The following is a 22,771-nucleotide window of genomic DNA, read 5'->3' on the forward strand; positions in this document are numbered from 1 at the left end:
TTTATGTCAACAACCAATACAGTCCGAGGATGCATTGGGTGCAGCCTGTAAGTGTTACCACGCTTCCTGTGACTACACAGCATACCAACAACTTACGAATAATCCATACATCTTTGGAATGGGGGAGAAAACAAACATGGTCATGGGGAGCATGTACAAACTCCTTACCAGCAGCAGCAGCAATTGATCTCTGGTTGCTGGCGCTGTAAATCGTTGCACTAACCTCTACACTGTCGTGTTGCTCCATTCTCATTCTGCCACTGCATTTCAGTTTCTTAATATCCTGAAGTCTCTCAGTCTGTGTTTCAATGAACATCAACGACTGGAACTCCACTGCCCTCCAGGGTAAGAAATCTATATATTTACCACCGCACTAGATCAGGGGTTCTCATCCTGGGGTCCATGGACTCCTTGCTTCATGATATTGATCCATGGCATATAAAAAGTCAGGAACCCCTGCTCTAGATGAGGAAACGCCTTCTTCCAATCCTATCAACAACTCCCAATTCTAGATACACAGCTAAGGGAAACATCTTAAATTTCACCTATTAAACATTGTAACAAATTTGTGTCACTAATATCACATTTCATCTTAAATCACAGAATATAGATCAAGCCTACTCAATTTTCTTTTGTTTACTTCATTCGGAGTTTGAGGAGATTTGGTATGTCACCAACAACTCATGAAAACTTCTATAGAAGTACGATGGACAGCAGTCTGACTAGTTGCATCATGGTATGGAGGCTCCAATACATAGGATCACGAAAGGCTGCAGACTTAGCAGGGTCCACCATGGGCACAACCCACCCACTGTCAAGTACACCTTCAAAAGATGGTCCACCTGCCAGGTGCCATCCCTGGAACCAGTCTTGTGAATCTTTATTGCATGTTCCCTGTGGCAAGTATTTGGCATTATGAGGTAAAAGGGTCAAAACTGTATATAAAATTGCAGTAAGGCAACTTTACTGTATTCTAATCAAAATAAGAAAGTGTACCACCCTCTACCCTAGCTTCCACTGTACCGAAACATCAGTTTTCAGTTAAGTAACAGATTCTGCAGATGTTGGAAATCTTGAGCAATGCAGGAGGAACTCAGCAGGTCAGGCAACGTCTATGGAGGGGAATGAATTATTTACTTCCCCTCCATATATGCTGCTTGGCTAGCTGAGTTCCTCCAGCATTTTGCGTGTTTTAATCAATTTTCAGTTACTTATATACAAGGGCATCCTGGTGCCAGTAAACATCAATATTTCTCAATTTGTAACCATTTAAAAATTATTGCTTGAGTATTGCTTTCAATTCTGGACTCTCCATTATAAGAAGAATGTGGGGACAGAAGAGACTTACCTGGATGTGGCTTGGATTAGAGAGCAAGTACCATGAGAGGTTGAACAAACTAGAATAAGCTTTCACTGGAATGATGGAAGCTGAAGGAAGACCTAATTAGAATTCATATAATTATGAGATTGCATATACAGACATTATCCTCTCCCCCCAGGGTTGGAAAATCTAATACTGGAGAAGAAGCATTTAGAGTGAAAGGGGAAAGTTCAAAGGAGATGCATGGACCAATCTTTTTTTTAAAAACATACAGATTGGTGGGTGCCTGGAATATGCTGCAAAGGAGTGCTGGTGGAGGCAGATACAAACATTCATTTGATATGTGCCTTGTCACATGACATGGGATACGTGCCTTGTCATATGACATGGGTGATCATGGTCTTTCCATGCTCTTGGCAAATTTTTCTACAGACGTGATTTGCCATTGCCTTCTTCTGGGAACTGTCGTAAACCAGCCATTATCAATACTCTTCTGAGATTGTCTGCCTGGTGTCAGTGGTCGCATAACCAGGACTTGTGATATGCATCAGCTGCTCATACGACCATCCACCACCAGCTCCCATGGCTTCATGTGACCCTGATCAGGGGTGCTACACCTTGTCCAAGGGTGACCTGCAGGTTAGTGGAGGGAGGGAGCACCGTACACCTCCTTTGATAAAGTGTCTCACCCCGCCACCCAATACAGTTGATACATTCAAGAGGCTCTTCAACAGGCATACAAATATACAGAAAATAGAGAGATATGGACTATGTGCAGACAGAAGGGGTTAGCTTAATTAGTTCAGTATAACCTTGTGGGCTGAAGGGCCTGTTCCTGTATTGTTACTATTCTATAGACTCTATCTATCTGTTTGGTACACCAGTGTAAAGCAGATACAGAATCAGCATTAATATCACTGGCATATGTCAGTGGGCATGTTACATTGGCACCAGAATGCGTGGCGACACCTACATGGACTGCTCCCAGCACATCCTTGGGTGTGCCAACTGTTAATTCAAATTACAAATTTCAATGTATGTTTCAATATACATATGATAGATAAATAAATCTAAGTCAGACCAGCTGCCTTGTGGATTTTGTCAAAAGCCTTCCAAAAACATAAATACATCACATTCACATTTAATCCCTTTTACCTGTCACAATCCCAAAGAATTCCCATTAAATAGACTGTAAGACCAGAAGACAAAGGAGCAGAATTTGGCCATTTGGCCCATCAAATGCTCTGCCATACCATCATCTCTCTCAATCCCATTTTCCTGCCTTCTCCCCATAACCTTTGACACCCTGACTAATCAAAACCTGTCAACCTCCACTTTAAATATACTCAATGACTTGGCCTCCACAGCTGCCTGTGGCAATAAATTCCACAGATTCACCACCCTAGTCAAAAATAGTTTCATAAATCCATGTTGAATCTTCTCCAATGCTATCTTTCCAGATTTTCTTTGCATCACAATCTTCATTTAAGAGTCCAGCATTTTTCAATGATAGGCAAACAACTCAGCAGTTCACCACCCCCCGCCCCACCATTTCCTACTTTCTTCAATGGTAGTCTTATTTGCTACTCTCCAACCTGCAGGACCTCGTCCAGAATTTTGGACAATGATAACCAATACAACTGTTTCCTCTAACTTCCTTTTGCAATACTCAGGGATGTAGATCAGTAAGTCCTTGGGATTTATCAGCTTTCAGTTTCACCAATTTCTCTCCTGCTATTATTCCATGAATATTAACTTCCTTCATTTCCTCACAAGACTCATGGTTCTCTAAGATTTCTAGCAGGCTTTTGTTCCTTCTCCCATAAAAGACTGACACAAAGAAGCTTCTCTGCCATTTTCTTCTTCCCGAGTACGAACGTGTCTGTCTATTTATACAAGATTGCCCAATCGTACTCGTTTATTTGTGCAGGTGGAGGGGGTTTTGAGGGGGTGATGTTCTTGTAGCGTTTGGTGCAGGGCAAGTGGGGGATCTGGGGGTCAATGTTCTTGCTGCATTTTTGTTAGATTTTGTGTGGGGACAGGAAGATTTGGAGCTGATGTCCTTGTTGCATTTCGTGTGAGGGTAGGGGGGTGGTTTGGGGGTTGATGAGAGTGTTGCCATTCTTTTTTGTGCGGTGGGGTGGGTTTACTGTTTCTCTCTGAACTGACTTCCATGGTTTTTCTTTGTTTCATGACTATCTGGAGAAGAAGACTCTCAAAGTTGTATATTGCATGCACAGTTTGATGATAAATGAACTTTTGAACCTCAGGAAGTCCATAATAAGTTCTTATCTTCTATCTTACACTTTCTTCCTAATCCTCCTTTGTAAATTCTAAAATTCTCCAATTCCTCGTTCTCTGGCATTCCTGATAATTTTATAAAACCCTTCTCTTGATGTAATATTTTCATTGATTTCTCCAGTCAGCTGCAGAGACCATATTTTTCCTATTAGATTTTGTGTCTTAATGTCTTTCTGCTTTGTAAATTGTGTATAATTTCTAGCACCTCCACTCTATCCGCCAAAAACTGGAACTTGATCCAACATTTTGATTCCCATTCCAACGTATCAGTCCACATATCACAGTGATGCCACCCTCAGGGCAGAGAAGCAATGTCTATTTCCATCTGGATCGTCTCCAATCTGATGGCATGAATATCCTGCCTCACCAACATCCCCCTCCACTTTCAAGTCTAAATTCAGGACTTCGACTCAAAACATTGAAAATTGCTTTCTCACCCACCAATGCTGCTTGATCTGCCTAGTTCCTCCTAAGACTAACAGATAATTTGTTGCTCCAGATTCCAGCATCTCCAGGTTCTCGTGTCTCACTTCTCTTAACCTTCACAGGTTCCTTTTTTTTGAATTAAGGCCTTCATTTCAGATTGCTCTTTTAATATCAATATAAAAACTTTTGTTATAATCATTCCTGCGAATACTGGAAATCTTGAGGAACACACACAAATGCTGGAGGAACTCACCAGGTCAGTCAGTTCTAAAACGGAATAAACAGTCAACATTTCTGGCTGAAACCCTTCATCAGGACTCAACAAACTTTTGTTGTATGATGGTCACTCTTCCTAAATGTCCTTCTTCAGCAAGATAACTGATTATTCCCCTCTCAATGCATAACATCAGATGCAAAACATCCCTTTCCCTTTTCAACATATTATTCCAGCATATTATCTTATACTGTACATATTTCATTAATTCATTCTCCACCATATTACTTTGCTGATGCAGACATAATAGTCTGAATTGAGAATATATCCTCACAACAGAAAAAGAGGCCTGATCTAACAACCAAAACATATACATTATATAAACATGAGATTATTCAGATACTAGAAATCCAGAACAACACCCACTGCAAGCTAGAGGAACTCAGTTGGTCAGGCCACATCTAGGAATGGAATAAACAGTCGGTATTTTGAGTCGAAACTCTTCATTGTCCTGAAGAAGGGAAAAGTCGACGATTTATTCCTCTACAAAATATACATATGTTTTTTAACTTTTCAGTCAAACATTTCACACTTACCTGTTTTTTTTAATTGAAGTATATCGTTCACCATGAAAACTTTAATTTAGTATAATGCTTGACAAATGAATGTTAAACTAGCAAGTTAGTCATATCAGGAAGATTGAAAGCAGATTCATACCAATTAGTGCTAAGACCCCTGCCCAAATCACAGCACCCTTGGAGATATGGCAGCAGTCTTCACCAGAGCAAAGAGTGATGGTAATAGCAAAAATCCACCTCTCAGGACGTGAACTGGCAGAGCACTGTGCAAACACATTACGAGTAAGCAGCAGAGAATGACGCCGCACACCAAAGAACGAACTTGCTTGACTCTGGTCAATCATGGGTGCGGCACAGAGCTCAAATAAAACACACCAAAAAAGTGGAAAAATGTTAAGACAACCAGCGCTGTGGTGCAGTTGTGGGATTTGGGGTTTGCATCACTCAGGAGGAAGAGACCAGAAGATAAACTGGAGACCATATTTATTAAACCACTCTCCAGAATGTCCTTGAGACTATCCACACAATGGCAAGCCTCCAAGCAAAGCTTCAGCAACCCATCCTAACAACCACAATCAGTATGTGTCCCAAAAAACAAAGCAAACAGACAGAAACATTTCTGGGAAAAGTATTAGCAGATTGAGATGATGTAGTCAGTTCAGCAGAATTAGTTCTCCATAGTAAAGAATGTCTTGCAAACAATGCATTAACCAAAAACTTGAATTGTCAGGAACACCAGAGAGAGGTAAGATTAACTTTATGTGTCACATATATATATGTGAATATATATATATATATATATATATATAGAAACATACAATAAAATGTGCCGTTTGTGTCAAGTCTAATCAGCGAGGTTAGTGTAAATGTCGCCATACATCCAGCACCAATCTAACACACCCACAACTCAGTAACCTGAACCTGGATATCTTTTGAATGTGGAAGGAAATCCATGCAGTCATGGGGAAAATGTACAAACTGCAGACAGTAGCAGGAATTGAACCCCAATCACTGGCAGAGTAAAACAATTGCGCTAACAGCTATACCATCATGCCACATCTGCAAACATTCGCACTGTGGATGGCAAACTGGATTTTGTGGGTATACATATAGATATATAATGATTTTTGTGTGACTGTATGTTTATTACTAACTTATGTGTGCTATATGTGCCTTCTGCTGTGTGTGACTGTTGGTACTATGTTTTGCACCTTGGCTCCAGAGGAATAATGCTGTTTGCCTATATTCCTGAGAATTCATATTTGGTTGAATGATAATTAAAATTGAATTTCAAAGACTTATATGGTTCAGATTTGTGATCAAACAAAACAATACTTCATTCTGCAGCAAAAAAAAACATTGTATGCTATGAGACCACTAGACACAGGAGCAAAATTAGGCCATTGAGCCCAATGAATCTCCTCTGCTATTCCATCATGGCTGATTTGTTATCCCTCTCAATCTCATTTTCCTTTCTTCTCCAAGCAACTTTGACTCCCTGACTTATCAAGAACCTATCAAACTCTGCTTTAAATATAATAGCTGAAGAAGGTTTTATATTGCCTAGAGAGCAAAGCATGAGAGAACAAAAAAGTATTTATTGTGTTAGATGGAGTAGAGTGACCAACATAGGCAAGGAACAACTATCGCAGTGCTATTTGTAACAGATGCTGTTTTTGTTCTGGCTTCTACACTATTTTCCAACAGGAACATTAAGAGATTGAAGTAGACTTCTGGTTAATACAAATTCCCAAAATGAAAAGTACTATTTCTATGAGCCCAAGTACATAACAAAAGGAAGTTTGTTAAATACTAATCAAGTGATGCTTCTCAAAGTCCAACCTTACATCCCCGTCATGAGAGGTGGAGACAGGTAAGGCCAGGCAACAAGGTTCTGGTGAAGCTGTTTAGGCCAATCCTCTGTTGTACAGTGGATGCAATGGATTGCAGAAACAGCATCTGTAACAAACAACACTGTGATAGTTGATCCTTGCTTATGCTGGTCATTCTTCTCCATCTAACACAATAAATACTTTGTTGTTCTCTCGTACTATGCTTTCCAGGCAATACAAAACCATCTTCAGCTATCAACTGAAGATGGGAGGTCATCGACAGCCTATGCTAAGGAGCGAAGGGCCCAAGTAAGTAAACAAGTGACACAGATCGGTGTTATTAACTCATGTATTTACTTCTGAACATAATCCAAGGTGTAGTAATTGATTAGCTATGATCAGAGTGGTAGGGAAATGTGGCCTCCTCAAAATTCTTCTGAAGAAAAAAGGTCATAAACATATGCACAAAGTCACCCCAGAGCACATTTGTCAACAAATATAAATTCTTGGCTGTATACTTGCTGCAAAAAGTATGTAAATTTCACAGCTTTACAAGTTTATTTTGAACTGCACAGTAGCAATGAAAAAGTGACTTGCAGGCACATCACAGGCACAGAGCATCAGATAAGTAGCATTCACAAGAAAAAGGTGAACCAAACAGAAATCCGGGCAGCATAGTGGTGTAGCTGCTAGTGTAATGCTTTACAGCACCAGTGATGGGAGTTCAATTACCGCCACTGTCTAAAAGGAGTTTGGATATTCTCCTCATGACCGTGCGGGTTTCCTCTGGGTGCTCCAATTTCCTCCCACATTACAGGTTAGAGTTAGTAAGCTGTTGACGTGCATTGCTAGCATTGTCACTGCAAGTGCAGCAACACTCGCAACGCTGCATCACAGCTTGGTATGGAAACACCAATGCCTTTGAACAGAAAATCCTACAAGCGGTAGTGGATTCAGCCTAGTGCATCACAGGTAAAGCTCTCCCAACCACTGAGCATATCGACATTAAAAAGTTGCCATAGAAAAGCAGCACCCATTAACAAAGAACCTCACCACCCAGGCCATGTTCTTTTCTCGCTGCTGCAAGTACCTCAGGACTCACACCACCCGGTTCAAAAACAGTTACTTCCCCTAAACCATCAGGTCTTTAACAGAGGGGGATAACTCCAATCACTTGCCTATCCACTGAGATGTTCTCACAACCAATTACATTGCTTTAAGGACTCTTTATCTTATTATTTCATATTCTCTTTAGTTATTGCCATTTATTTACATTTGCATTTGCACAGTTTGTTGGCTTCTGCACACTGGTTGATCTTTCACTGATCCTGTTATTGTTACTATTCTACAGATTTGCTGAGTATACCCACAGGAAAATGAATCTCAGGGTTTTATTATAATGGACTCTCATAATAAATTTACTTTGAACTTTGTTGGCTACACCCAGCACATTGTCAGACTGTGTTGGTCGTTGACGCAAACGTTGCATTTCACTGCATGTTTTGATGTACATGTGACAAATAAAGTAATCTAAACATAAATTATATATAATTTTTCCAAGAAAGAACACAATCAGAACAAAAAAACATTTTAGTGCAAAGTGTTCAAAGTGGTCATAGTGTTGCTAAACTGTAGTGATTAGGGTTTTGCCAGCTGGCTCAAGAAACAGATGTTTGAAGGGAACTAATTAATATTTACAGTACATACTAAATGCCGAGACCATTAGCCTGATTTTCATTTTTAAAACAGAATCTGACATTAGTGAGAGTAGTGGATCAGAGACCAAACGGTTTTTAATGATCCACACTTGAACTATCCAAACACCCTAGTCGCTCCGCAGATGCTTCTCAATCTGCTAACCACGTCCACCATCTGCTTGCCATGTTGTTTTCTGTAAGTCTGGTCAGTTTGGGTTAAAATCTGACAGCATGCTTTTCTATCTTTCACTAGTTTCACTCGCACAAGGCAGACCAGTTGACACTTCCCAAACAAGCTCTCTTCTGAGTCCCCATGTCATTTTTTTTGTCTGCTTTAATATTGCAAAGCACCATAGAACTTGGAGCATAAAAGATTGATCTTTTTTTTGTTGCTATTTTGATCAGGGTGTACTGGCTCTGTGGCCTGCAGTCAATGAACAACACAGCATTACACTAAACTGAACATTCATTGACTTTGTGGTTTGACATTTTATAGTGTATTTTCCACTTTTTTTTGCTATTTGTGCGATTTGTTCTTTTTTGCAAGCGTTGAGGGTTTGATGTTTTTCTTTGAACAGATTCCGTGGTTTTCTTTGTTTCATGGCTGTCTGTGGGGAGACGAATCTCAGGATTGTATACTGCATACTTTGGTAATAAATGCACTTTGAACTTTGAATCCTTAAACAGTAAAGCACAATCTAAGCCCTTCAGCCCATGATATTGTCCTGACCTCTTAACCTTCTCTAAGATCAATCCAACCCTTCCCTCCCCAACAGCCCTCTACTTTTCTTTCATCCACGTGCCTATCTATCATGCAAGACCTACAACTGATATCCTGGGTCTGCACAAAGTAGAACTTTTAGAGGTTACAATGACAAGGATTTCAGATATGCGCAATAATGGATGTGAATAATTCTGAAAATGGGTAGCCTTGAATTGTGGAATGACCAACAATGCACATCTGCTATCCTTCCGGATGAACTGCGCCTGAAAGGATGATTTTCAGTCATATGAAACCAGCGTGGTTACTGGGCTGTCTCTGCTTCCAGTAATACAACACAAATTAAAGCCAAGCTCATCCTGCGTCATTAGCAGGAGGCCAACAGCTGTATGCAATGATTTACAGCTGGAATCAGCTAATACACACATTTACACTGCAACACTACACCTGCCATGCACAAGGCTCTTGTCCCAAATGGTTAATAATAAAAGTTTTGAAACTTGTGTGAAAACACTTCCCACCTATGCTGCCTAATGACCAACTAACAAGAGTGGACTAATGTGGAGGATGCTGAATAAATTCTGACCAAGAATCACAGAGCCAAAATGCTGTTTTTCCTTCCACCAACCAGCTGAATTTCTCCAGCATTTTCTGATTTTCGTTTCAGATATCCAACATCTGCACTGTTTTTATTCAATGAGAGACAGAAATGCTTAAATTGACTTGGCTGCCACTCTATTGAAAAGAAAAAAAAACACACAAAAATAATTAAACAATTGTAAAAAGCACCAGAGCTCATTAGAGAGGCTAGTATGGTTTCAATGAACTATATATTTCTACTGCAGAGGTTCCCAACATTTTTTATGCTATGGATCATTAAGCAAGGGATCCGTGGATCCCAGGTTGGGAACCCCTGCTCTACCGTAACATTGACAGATCTTGGGATAAACTATAATTATTACAAATTGAATGGGTGATAGCTAACCATGACTTATGATAGGTAAGAGACAGTCACTGCTGAGTGGAAATACACTGGGCAACAGAGACTAGCCTTGACTATGACTCATGTGTGATAACAAAGGTAGCAAAAGTACTCAATGTTCCACAAAGAGTTTTCACACCCCCTCCTGTTTGTTCAGGATTGTTTGTACCTGTTCATTCTTACCCAAAAGCATGTAGCATTTATCGAAAGTTTAAAATAAACTGTAAAGATATGCAACCACCAAGTATAGTCTACCTCTGGCACAAGGAAGACACGGAATCCCTGAACGTGCAGAAAATACCATAAAGGTATTTTTAATCATCAAAGGATTTAGGGAGGCGAGCTACCTAAAATTATGGTTTTTAGCTTTGTAGAGGGACAACCAAATGCAAGATGCCAAAACAGACTGAAATGCAAACTATTAATCAAAATAGTGAAGGACCAATTGACAAAGAATTATTCTCTTAAGAGAAGGATGAAGGTAGAATTCATTTGTAAAAGAGTGAACTGGGATACAGTGAACTGGGATGTCACAATGCTTTCTATGATCCATCCCATTTTTTTGACCTTTCCCCTTGCCTTTTTCCCTAATTCACGACCTCCGAAGTAGGCTTCATGGTACAACTTTAAAGTTTTCAGAATTGGGCTTGTTATCACTGACATAAGCCATGAAATTTGGTGTTTTGAGGCCCTATTACAGTGCAATACATAAAAAATTACTTTGAGTTACAATAAAAAGAAATAAATAGTGCAAAAAAAGGAAAAGTGTTCGACTGTCATCAGAAATCTGATGACAGAGGGGAAGAAGCCACTCCTAAAACATTCAGGGTTTTTAGGTTTTTGTATCTCTTCCCCCATAGCAGTAATGAGAAGACCAAGTTGAAAGTTGTAAGAAGATTGGGCTAAGTAAACCCAGGACAATGGTAAGAAATTATAGCTATAGAAAGATACAACACAGAAACGAGCTCTTTCGTGTACTGAATCCATCATCATCGACCACTGAACCCTTACATGGTGTCAATATGTACTTCTGAGTTCAAATTCATTGTTAATTTGTTGGACAATCATTCTATTGAAAGCAAAATAAATAATTAATAAAGAAATAAAATAGTTAATTGATTCCCAAAAATATTGTGGACAAAGTGTTTGTTTTCCCACTCAAGCATAGGAGGAAGGGTCCCTCCCCTTCCAGATGATAGGCTGGTGTGAAGAGGAAAGAGGCCGGAGTGGGGAAAAGAAGAAGGGGAGGGGAATATTTTTACCAGAAGGAGAAATTGATATTCATGCCATTACGTTAGAGGTTACCAAGATGAAATAAAAGGTGTTGCTCCTCCACCCCTGAGAGTGGGCTCCTCCTGGCACAAGAGAAGGCCATGGAAGGACACATTGGAACTGGAATAGGAATCAGAATTAAAATGTTTGGCCACTCAGAAGTTCCACTTTTGGTGGATGAAGCAGTGGTGCTCAACGAAGCAGTCCCCTATTTACAACAGGTCTCACCAATATAGAGGAGGCCGCATCAAGAGCATCAAACTCAGAAGATTCACACATGAAGTGTTGCCTCACCTGGAAGGATTGTTTGGGGCCCTGAATGGAGTTACGGGAGAAGGTGAATGGACATGTGTAACATGTTGGCTGCTTCCAGGAATAAGTGCTGGGAGGGAGATTAGTGGGGTGGGGCGATCGGACAAGGGAATCATGGACAGAAAGCTTGTGGGGGGGGCGTGGGAGGTAAAGGCACATTTGGTGGTTGGATCCCATTATGTCAACTATCCCTTCCTCCCAACAGATGAATTTTAAATCTTACATCTGTCCCACAACACGAGGGAGTAAAAACTTTTGCGTTATGACTCCATCGCAATGAACAAACATGTGAATTTATAGGCATAATAGCTTGTAGAAAGAAGCTTTAATGCTGTGGTATCACTTACCAGATGGAAGCAGCTGAAACAGTTTATGGTTGGGGCGACTGCGGTCCCCGATTTCCTTCCAGGCCTTATTTACACACCTGCTGCTGCAATTGTCCTCAACGGAACTCAACCCTCTGAGTTCTGCCAGCAGATTGGTCACTGCAGCCAACTCTCATTCCTATTTGCTATCTAGTTAGATCCTCATTTTCAAACATTAAGTGAGAATGAGACAGACTCAGCTTTGATCTTTTCCATTCTTGATGCAACAGTATTGTCTGCTGACTCAAAGCCAAGCAAGCAGGTGAAAGTTGGTCACTTGAGTGTTATCCTGACGAGCAGGTCGAACTAGGTTAGTTTATTGTCAAGTACACCAGGATGCAATGAAATTCCGTGTATCCATGTTTGCAATAATAATAAAAGATAGAGTGGACATTAAGAGGATGTTTTCTAGAGTGGGGGAGTCTAGGACCAGAGGGCACAGCCTCAGAATAGAAAGACATCCTTTAGAACAGAGATGAGGAGGAATTTCTTTAGTCAAAGTGTGGTGAATCATTGTTACAGACAGCTGTGGAGGCCAAGTTATTAGATATATTTAAAATGGAAGTTGATAGGTTCTTAATTAGTCAGGGCGTCAAAGAAGTTAGTCCAATGAAGGAGTCAGAAGGTAGGACAGAGAAGAAACGGAATGTTTTTGATTCTAAAAAAGTGTTCATCTTCCACTGCTGTGATGTATAGCTAACATTTTAATATTAGTTTTCATCAGGGAGAAGGCAGGAGAAGGGGGTTGAGAGGGATAAAAGAAAATCAGCCATGATTGAATGGCAGTGCAGGATCAATAGGCCAAATTGCCTAATTCTACTGCTATGCCTTATGCTCTGATGGGACTGATAAATACAATTAATATCTCTATCATAATTATACAGAAGGGAAATAGGCTCTTCAACCCAACTCATTCATGCCGATCAAGGTGCCTAACTAAGCTAGTCCCATCTGCCTGCAGCCGGCTCGTATCTCTCTAAATCTGTCCTACCAATGAACGTGTTCAAATAGCTTTTAAATGTTGTAATTGTACCCACTCCTACAACTTCAGATTCAGAATTAATTTATTTGTCATATGGCCTAATTCTGCTCCTATATCTATGGTCTTATAGACCAAATACAACAAAAAAATACAAGAGCAAAGAAGTGAAACAAAAAATAACCAAGACAAGTACTGTTAACATAATGAAATCATAGCAGCACCACCAGAAAGGAGATGTGAAAGAGGCAGTTAATTCAGATGTCTGCTAGCAGAGGGGAAAATAGCTGTTTTAAGCTCCCTCATCTTCTCCATGAAGGTAGAAGATAGAAAAGGGAACAGCTATGGAGGCAGGCATCCTTGACAATGTCACTAGCCTTCTTGAAGCAATGCACCATGAAGATGGACTGGATGGAAAGAGGTGATAAACCTGTGATAATCTGGACTGTGTGGGCAGAGTGGGAGAGGGTTGTTTAGAAGAATGGGGGGGGGGGTTCTCTTTGAAAACTATGGAATATTGAAAGGCCTAGATAGAGTGAATATGGAGAAGATGTTTCCAATAGTAGAGGAGTCTAGGAGTGGAGGGAGCATCCTCAGAATAGAAGGACATCCCTTTAAAACAGATGAGTAAGAATATCTTTAACAAGAGGGTGGTTAATTTGTGGAATTCATTACCATGAACCAAGTTGCTAAAACCAAGGCATTAGGATATTTAAAGCTGAGGTTGAGAGGTTCTTGATTAGCAAGGGCATCAAGGGTTACAAGGAGAAGGCAGAAGATTAGGATAATAGATCAGTCATGAAGGAATGGCGCAGTACACTCAATGGATCAAATGACTTAATTCTGTTTCCATGTCTTATGGTCCTACAGAAGGGAGAATTTAGTACAATTTGCTTATCTTGCTCTTTGTTTATCAATCTAATGGAAAGAAAAGGAATGTTCCCAATAAATATGATTAGGTTGCAGAAGTGTCTAATGGTTCTAAACTACATATTCCAACACAAGCTGAGAATATGGCTATTTTAGAACACAAATCATTGCCCTAAAAAGTCATAGCTCCATACCACCATACAGCATAACACTGCAGAGCATGACAAATGGATCCATTTATCAATTAACCTTATACTACTCCATAGTCTTACGGTCCTATGGGTAATCCAGCATGAAAAACTAATATTAAAGAGTTAGCTATGCATCACAGCAGTAAAAGATAAGCGATTTTTAAAATCAGAAACATTCCTTCTGTGTTTGGCTTTCTGTCATATGAAGAGCGTTTGATGGCTCTGGGCCAGTATACACTGGAATTCAGAAGAATGAGGGACAACCTAATTGAAACCTATCGAATGTGGAAAGGCCTCTATAGAGTGGATATGGAGAGGATGTTTCCGGTGGTGGGAGAGTCTAGGACCAGAGGACATAGCCTCAGTATAGAGGGGCGTCCTTTTAGAACAGAGACAAGTAGGAATTTCTTTTAGTCAGAGACTGAGGGATCTATGGAATTCATTTACACAACTGGCTGTGGAGGCCAAGTCTTTAAGTATATTTAAGATAGAGGCTGATAGACTCTAGATTGGTAAGGGCACGATTGGATATGGTGAGGTGGCAGGCAATTGGGGCTGAGAGGGAAATGGATCAGCCATGATGAAATGGCAGAGCAGACTCGATGGGCCAAATGGCCTAATTCTGCTCCTGTATCTTATGCTCTTATGGACTGTTTATTCATGAGCATTAACTCATTCATGCAGGCTTAAATTGGTACATCAACCTGCGATTGAGAATGGGACAATGGTGCTTTCTTCGTTGACCAGGATTGATCCTGATTTTCGGTGCTGTCTGTGTGGAGTTTGCAAGTTCTCTCTGTGACTGCCTGGGCCTCCCCTCAGGTGTTCTGACTTCTCAGAATGGGTTGGTAAGCTGATAGTAATTACTGTATACATTACCTCTAATGTAGGTGGATGGAGGGAAAACCAGGGGGTATTAATAAGCATGCGAGAGATAATAGGGAAACATGGATAGACTAGGATTGATAGATTGCTCTGAGAGCCAGCATCAACTTACATTTCCAAACAGAATCCTACATAAAGAAATTAAATGAGAAATACCGTCTGAGTGAGAGTCTTTGACCTGAAATATTGGCACTGTTTTGCTTTCTACAGATCGTATCTGACCAAAGTGTTTCCATTTTTGGTTTTTATTTTAGATTTCTGGCATGCTCGGTTTTATTTAGCTGCAATATTAACATTTCCTTCAAACTTTAGGCAGACAAGTGTTTAGCTGTTCACTGGAGTGGTAATGGGTAAAACTGTGTTTACATCCACATGGAATTGGTCAATTTGAACTTTTTGGCCAAACTACTTTGGAGATATTTACTGGATAAGCAAATGAAAAAAAAACAAATTGCTTTACTCTGCTCTGCAATAACGATCAAACAGTAGTCACTTCTACTCCTGAACTACCATGGAACAGCCACATCCACGCCTCTGGCCCTTCTACATAACTATGGAAATCTGCTCAAACACTGAAGCAACACAGACAATGCTGGAGGAACTCAGCAGGCGAGGAGGCACCTATGGAGAGAAACAGACAGTGGACGTTTCAGGTTAACACAATGCTTTACAACACCAAGTGTAAGATTGGGGTTCAATTCCCACCACTGTCTGTAAGGAGTTTGTAAGGTCCCTTCTGTGACCGTGCGGGTTTCTTCCCACATTCCCAAGATGTACAGGTTAGGGTTAGTAAGCTGTGAGCGTGCTTCACTGGCGCCAGAAGTGTGGCGACACTTGTGAGCTGCCCAGCACAATCATTACTGATCTGATTTGACTTGGCGCAAACAACATTTCACTATATGTTTCAATGTATATGTCGCAAATAAAGCTAATCTATCATCAGCAGCAGATCAACAGTCCTGATGAAGATCTATCTATCTTCATGAGGTCTGGTAAAGGGCCTTTACCCAAAATGTCGACTATCCACTTCCCTCTATAGATGCTGCCTCACATGTGGAGTTCCTCCAGTATTTGGTGTGTTTCGTCAGACTTAAAGCATCTGCAATATCTTATATGCTCAAATACTGATTTCACAATGTCACTACCCAAGTATACAACTGGAGAGCATCTAACTTGATCAAATGGCCAGTGACTCGTGGGCATGCATATTAAATGTTGTATTTTGTATTCCTTTATAGGGAACAAAAAATAAACAAATAAAATTTGAGAAGGAATTTGTTTGCTTTGACCTTTACTGGAACAAGACAGTCTTATCTCCATAGTTATTAACTACAGGTTTCTTACAGTGATGCAAGAGCGCTACTGAGACAATATAAATCAAACATGCAAAATCTTTCCTCAACATCATCTGTAATTATTCCATCATTTATATGCAATCAGATGCAAAGTTCCATTAGAATTAGACAATATACCAGAGCTTCCAGTACTGTAAAGGAGAATTTGTCTGTATTAACTTGTTGGTTTCCTATGCAAGAACATACCTGCTTTTGTCCATGAGGAGAACTTGGATGTCACGAGTTTTGCCGTAACTACGTGTTGATCCTCACCCAGCATTTTAGCCTTTGCTATGATTTCACATAAAGGTGATAAGCTAGACATTGAAAATTCATTATTTCCCCAAATAGGTGGTTGGTTTAATAAAACTGATGGAAATCGAAGATCTCAGGAGGATAGAAAAAGGAGGAGCCAGTGAGCTACAGTGGATATACCATACAGAAAGTAAGTACATAGTTCAGTACACGTTCATTAATAATACAACTAATGAAGATTGCTAATATGAGTGGATCCATCTACCTGTGACACCACTTTCAGGGAATTATGGATCTCTATTCCCAGTTTCCTTCTCCTTTCCAAACCCCATTTGAGTTGATTCTTGATTGTGTCTATGATTAATACAAGTGAAATGTCTCATTGCAAGAAAGGTGAAGGCAAAAGTTAAAATCCAGCACTGAACTAGCTTAACTAGAAGCTCAACAAAACAGCTATGTGGACGAGAGAAAGGAGACTCAGTACGCAAGATTTCTACTTGTTAAAAATAAACTGTCCCTAAAGCTGATCATTATTAGAACTGAAAATCACCCAGCTTAAACAGATACTGTATGTGCCAATATTCAAACATTAACAAACAAAACACATAATGGAGCCAATGAAGGTCAGTACCACCGAAATAACAAAACTCTTAATCATGGAAAAACTATTTATATTTAGTTCAAATTAGTAAAGGCCAATACCACCAAAATAACAAAATTCTTAATCATGGAAAAACTATTTACACTTAGTTCAAATTATTAACCTCTAAGAGGACCACAACCTTGTCGTAGGGTTTGGAAGCTCATGTTGCTCAATGACCCAGAGAACTATGTTGGCTGGAATTAGAGCTTTATGCTTTGACTCTTGGTAGGGCCACCCATGCCAGATGGGTCAAAGGGTAGAACCCTGACTAAGAGTAGTCCAATGGTCTTCCAGGTTCGGAGGTTCAGCTCAGGGCTACCAACCCTGACTGGTCAAAACAAAATTGTTACAGAAACAACAATGGAGAATCTTTCTATATCTGTGTGCGATAGTATATGGCTAAGGACAGACAGAAATGGAGGACTTTCAATGCTGCCCTAAAGGACAGCGGCACAACAGGCAGTAACAAATTATTTAAGTATTATTTCAACTAGATGTTAGGTTAGTAAAGAAAAAGAAACCTTGTAGCAATAACCCTGTAGTGATTGAAGAACATTTGTAATATTCTGCATTAAAATAAGCTGCATTTTATTTGAAATTATTCTTCATGATTGTGAGAAGAACACCATGCACATATGTGCATTTTTCTACCTTATCACCAAGGCAGCATTTTTCCATCGTCCTTCAAATTCCAAAAGTCAAGGTCCTTGTTTAAAAGACTCTCGCAGAACTATTGGATTTTGATGACAGTAATTAGGGTAGAATTGTGCTGGCACGGTAGCATAGCAGTTAGTGCAATCACTTTACACTGCTGAATCACCAGTCGGGGTTCGATCCCTGCCACTGTCTGTAATGAGTTTGTATGTTTTCCCCATCACTGTGTGGGTTTCCACTGGGTGCTCTGGTTTCCTCCCACATTCCAAAAGACATATGGATTCAGGTTAGTCATGCCACGTCAGCACCAGAAGCCTGTCAACACTTGTGGACTGCCAACGGCACACTCCTCGTTGATTTGATTTGATCCAAACTACACAGTTCACTGTATGTTTTGATGCACATGGAACACATAAAGCTAGTTAATCTTATTTCACTGTGTAGACAAGCACAATAAAACTACCCTTTCAGTGTGGATGTTTAATGGACACCTGAGAAAGGAAAAGCATTCCTGAGGGAAATCCATAAAAGGGAGCAGGGAGATAAAAGTGAAATACAATCAATTTTCAATGCACTAAGAATCCTTTCACAATTGGTATTCTGAACACATTTTAACTCTTAGAACATAGATAACAAGTTTACTTGGCTGCATCTATTCCTTGGCAATCCTTACTTTATTTCTTAAGAGAATTTTTCCCCCCAAAGTAAAATATTTAGAATTTTGAATCACTTAAATAAGAGTGCATAGTGCACAGAGAAGCTTGGGTACTTTTAATTTGCCAAAACATTCAAACTGAAATAGGGAAACTGAAAGAAACAATTAGGAAAGATTTCACTGAAACCAATTGAATATTGAAAAGCTTATATGTGGAGAGGCTATTGCATTTAGTGGGGTAACTCTAGGACCAGAGCCTCAGGATAGAAGGGCATCCTTTTAGAACAGGGATTGGGGGGGGGGGGGGGGGGCGGGGAAGATTTCTTTAGCCAGATGATGGTGAATCTCTGGAATTCAATGTCATAGGTATCTGTGGAAGCCAAGTTATTGGGTATATTTAAACTAAAGGTTCATAGGTTCTTGATTAGTCAGGGCATCAAAGGTAGGAGAGAAAGCAGAACAGGAATGAGAGGGTTAATAAATCAGTCATGATGGAATGGCAGATCAGACTCAATGGGATGGATGGCCTAATTCTGCTTTTATTTCAAGTAGTCTAATAGATAGAGAAAAAAATACGCTTATGAAAGCTTCCAACAAAATTTACCAAAACGAGGAGGAACGCCCTACATTTGTGTCTCTGTTAAATAAGTCTAGTGTTACTGTGAGAGTCCTCATTCCTCTTGCTCAACTGTGAAGAATGTCCATGTTAAAACTGCATTTTAACCACTGTTTTATACACCTTATAAAGGAAAGGTCTGAATAATCCCTGCTTGAACTCAAATCCAACAATGGACCAAATGCCTCTCCTTTGGATAGCTCCAACAATGAAAGAAAGAGAAGATATATGCAGAACTGAAACCTTCGTGGTGCGAAGAGCCTATACTGTGCTGTAATGTGTAAGTTTATGCATTGCTCAGAAAAACACATTATTTTTTAGAATTGCTTCCACTATTTTTAGTAATATTTGCCATAACAAAGTTTTGGTGGCAAACTTCAGCACTCAGTAGTCACAAAATTATTAGACAATAAAATTGGAGCTTTTGTTACTAGATAATTTAGTTAGCAGTCTTTGACTCCACTAGAGGTCTCCTGTTTGCCATTTAAAATATCCTCTTGGAAGTGCCCAACTGACAGCGAATGCAAGCAATATTTACTGCTGATCCAGCAGATCAATTTCCTGGATTTGTGGTAAGTTCCTTTTTAATTTGTGTCTAGCTGAGTAATGCCATTGACATCGAATTGCAGGTGAGTGCAAGATTTTTATTGTTGTGGCAACAATATGTGGTACTCTTCAAAGTCAATTTGCACAGCACGGAGAGTAAGTCACATTATTATCAGAACAGTCAGCAGTTACTGAGCTCCTGTGGTCTCTCCCCACATGGGTGGAGTACCAAATGGATGCTTTGCCTCCACCCAGAGTAAAGTAACTGGATGAAAAGTTAAAGAATGCCTGCACAATTAACCAACTACTAAATAAAAATCACTGGCAAAATAAGTATTTTAAAACAGCATAAACATTTTTCTTGGAATTTATTCAAGTGCCACACAATTCTCCCACGTTCTGTTAAAAGCTCTAAAATCATCAGAAATCTTCCAAAAATGTACTAAATCCCCTTGAGCACGGGCAGAAAATTGCAGCTCAAGGCCAGGGATGATTTTAAAAATATTATTTAATCACTGCATAACTATGAAGGTGACTTTCAAAAACAGCATTATAAATTTTGTCCATAAAAACACTTCAAACTATCACCTTGTCTCTTAATGTTAATTCCTGCCATTACAAGCTCTTTCAACTTTAAAAAAAAATCATCCAAATCGGTAAATATCTGCTTTAAAATTTATCCTGCCAACTCTCAAGAAAAAACAAATTACAGTGTTAAATTAACATGCACACTCAACAAAATTTAAGACAAGAAAATATACAAATCTCAGCTGCAGAAATTCCTGATTCAAATGAAGTTGCGAGATTCATAAAATTCCATCTTTCTTTCCAGACACTCAGACTAAACCACACAATCATGCTCCCAATTAGGCCTTATACCCCCATCACCAAAACCACATTTTTCCAATTCCATGATAGTTTCTTTCTCCTTGCTGTTTCTTCTACCAAGATCCCTATTTTAAACTGCGTCTTCACCAACCTCCAGACTCTGTACAATTTTAGTAATAACATCCAAACATCGAACACCTTCTAGCTGATCTATGTTGGCCTGCAGTTTCCCAAAGAATTAAGTTTTTATATCAGAATAAGGTTTACTATCACTGACAGCATTAAATATTTAATATACTATAATTTACAGTAAGAAATATATTAAAAATAAGCAGCACAGTAAGCAGTGGTAAGCACAATGCTTTACGGTACAGGTGACCCAGATTCAATTCCCACCGCTGCCTGTAAGGAGCTTGTATCTTCTCCCCGTGACAGTGTGGGTTTCCTCCGGGTGCTCTGGTTTCCTCCCACAGTCCAAAGACATACTCGAGGAAATCTGCAGATGCTGGAAATTCAAAAAACACACACAAAATGCTGGTGGAACACAGCAGGCCAGGCAGCATCTATAAGGAGAAGCACTGTCGACATCTCAGCCCGAAACATCAACAGTGCTTCTCCTTATAGATGCTGCCTGGCCTGCTGTGTTCCACCAACATTTTGTGTGTGTTGTCCAAAGAGATACTGGTTGGTAAGTTAATTGGTCACTGTAAATTGTTCTGTGATTAGGCTAGGATTAATTTGGGGGATTGCTAGGCAGCATGGCTCAAAGGGCCAGAAGGGCTTATTCTGCCCGGTATCTCAATAAATAAATAAACAATAAAAACCAATAAAAATCAAATCAGTAATGCAAAAAGAGAGCAAAAATAGTGTGGTAGTGCCCATGGGTTCATTGTTCATTCAGAAATCTGATGGCGGAAGGGAAGCTGGTCCTAAAATGTTGTACACTATTCACTATAGTTTACTTAATTGTAGTGTATACTGGTGAAAGACCTTGCCCTGATGGCCAGTTCTTATCCAGCACTTTACAAGCCTTGGGCTCCATCATTCCTCTAAACTTAGTTTCCCCACAATATTCCTTCTGTTTAGTAACCCAAACCCCCCTTATCTTATCCACCTTTTCTACATTTAAAGTTTCAAAACCCAACTTAGGCCACAAATAACAACACACACAAAATGCTGGTGGAACACAGCAGGCCAGGCAGGATCTATAGGGAGAAGCGCTGTCGAGGTTTCGAGCCAAGACCCTTCATCAGGACTAACCGAAAGGAAAGATAATAAGAGATTTGAAAGACTAGGCCACAAATGTTCACTTCTCATCAGTTCACTTCAGACCTGGGACCCTCGACTTCCTAAATCAGGCCAATCTCTGTGTGGATCAGAAACAGCATCTCCACATTGCAGACAATAAACAATGGCATACCTCAAGGATATGTGCTTAGCCCAACACTCTACTTACTCTCTCTACACACGACTAAGTGGCTAGTTTGCTAACAATACAACCATTGTTGGCAGAATTTCAGATGGTGACGAAATGGCATACAGGAGTGAGATATGTCAGCTAGTTGAGTAGTGCCGTAACTATAACCTTGCACTCAATGTCAGTAGGACCAAAGAACTGATTGTGGACTTTGTAAAGGGCAAAATATGGGAACACACACCAATCCACAGAGGGATCAGAAGTGGAAAGAGTGAGCAGTTTCAAGGTCCTGAGTGTCAATACATCTGAGAATCTAACCTGGACCTAACATATTGATGCAGCTACAAAGAAGGCATGACAGCTGCTATATTTCATTAGGAGTCTGAGATTTTGTATGTCTCCAAAAATAGTTGAAAGTTTCTATGGATGTACTGTGGGTGTACAATGGCGAGTATCCTAACTGGCTGCATCACTGTCTAGTATGGGCGGGGCTACTACACAGAATCTAAGCAAGCAGCAGCAACTGTAAGCTTAGCTCCATCATGGATAATAGCCTCCATGGTATCCATGACATCTTCCAATGAAAGAAGCCTCAAAAAGGCGGAGTCCATCATTAAGGACGTCACCATCCAGATCGTGCTCATTGCCACCATCAGGTACAGAAGCATGAAGACACACTCTCAACAATTCACGAATAGCTTCTTCCCCTCTACCATCCGATTTCTGAATGGACATTCAATCCAAGAACACTACCTCACTACTTTTTTTATTTCTATTTTTGCACTACTTATTTTAACTATTTAATATATACATACTTACTTACTGCAATTCACAGTTTTTTCCTCTATTATTATGTACTGCACTGTGCTGCCGCTGT

The 22,771-nt window shown here is 39.9% G+C and overlaps 1 protein-coding gene across 7 annotated transcripts in view; it reads right to left on the reverse strand.

Annotated features, from left to right (window-relative positions):
- LOC140717332 (fibroblast growth factor receptor substrate 2-like) overlaps window positions 1-22,771 on the reverse strand; it is a 99,500-nt gene that overhangs the window by 37,049 nt on the left and 39,680 nt on the right. The window contains exon 1 of one of the 7 annotated variants that reach the window (XM_073030808.1): window positions 12,004-12,926. The exons of the other annotated variants lie outside the window; for them this stretch is intronic. The gene's annotated coding sequence lies outside the window, so the exon portion shown is untranslated. Of the gene's footprint in view, window positions 1-12,003; window positions 12,927-22,771 lie in introns of those variants that run through there. 7 annotated transcript variants of the gene reach the window in all.

The sequence above is a fragment of the Hemitrygon akajei genome, chromosome 27 (assembly GCF_048418815.1).
Source record: "Hemitrygon akajei chromosome 27, sHemAka1.3, whole genome shotgun sequence".
Taxonomy (NCBI): domain Eukaryota; kingdom Metazoa; phylum Chordata; class Chondrichthyes; order Myliobatiformes; family Dasyatidae; genus Hemitrygon; species Hemitrygon akajei.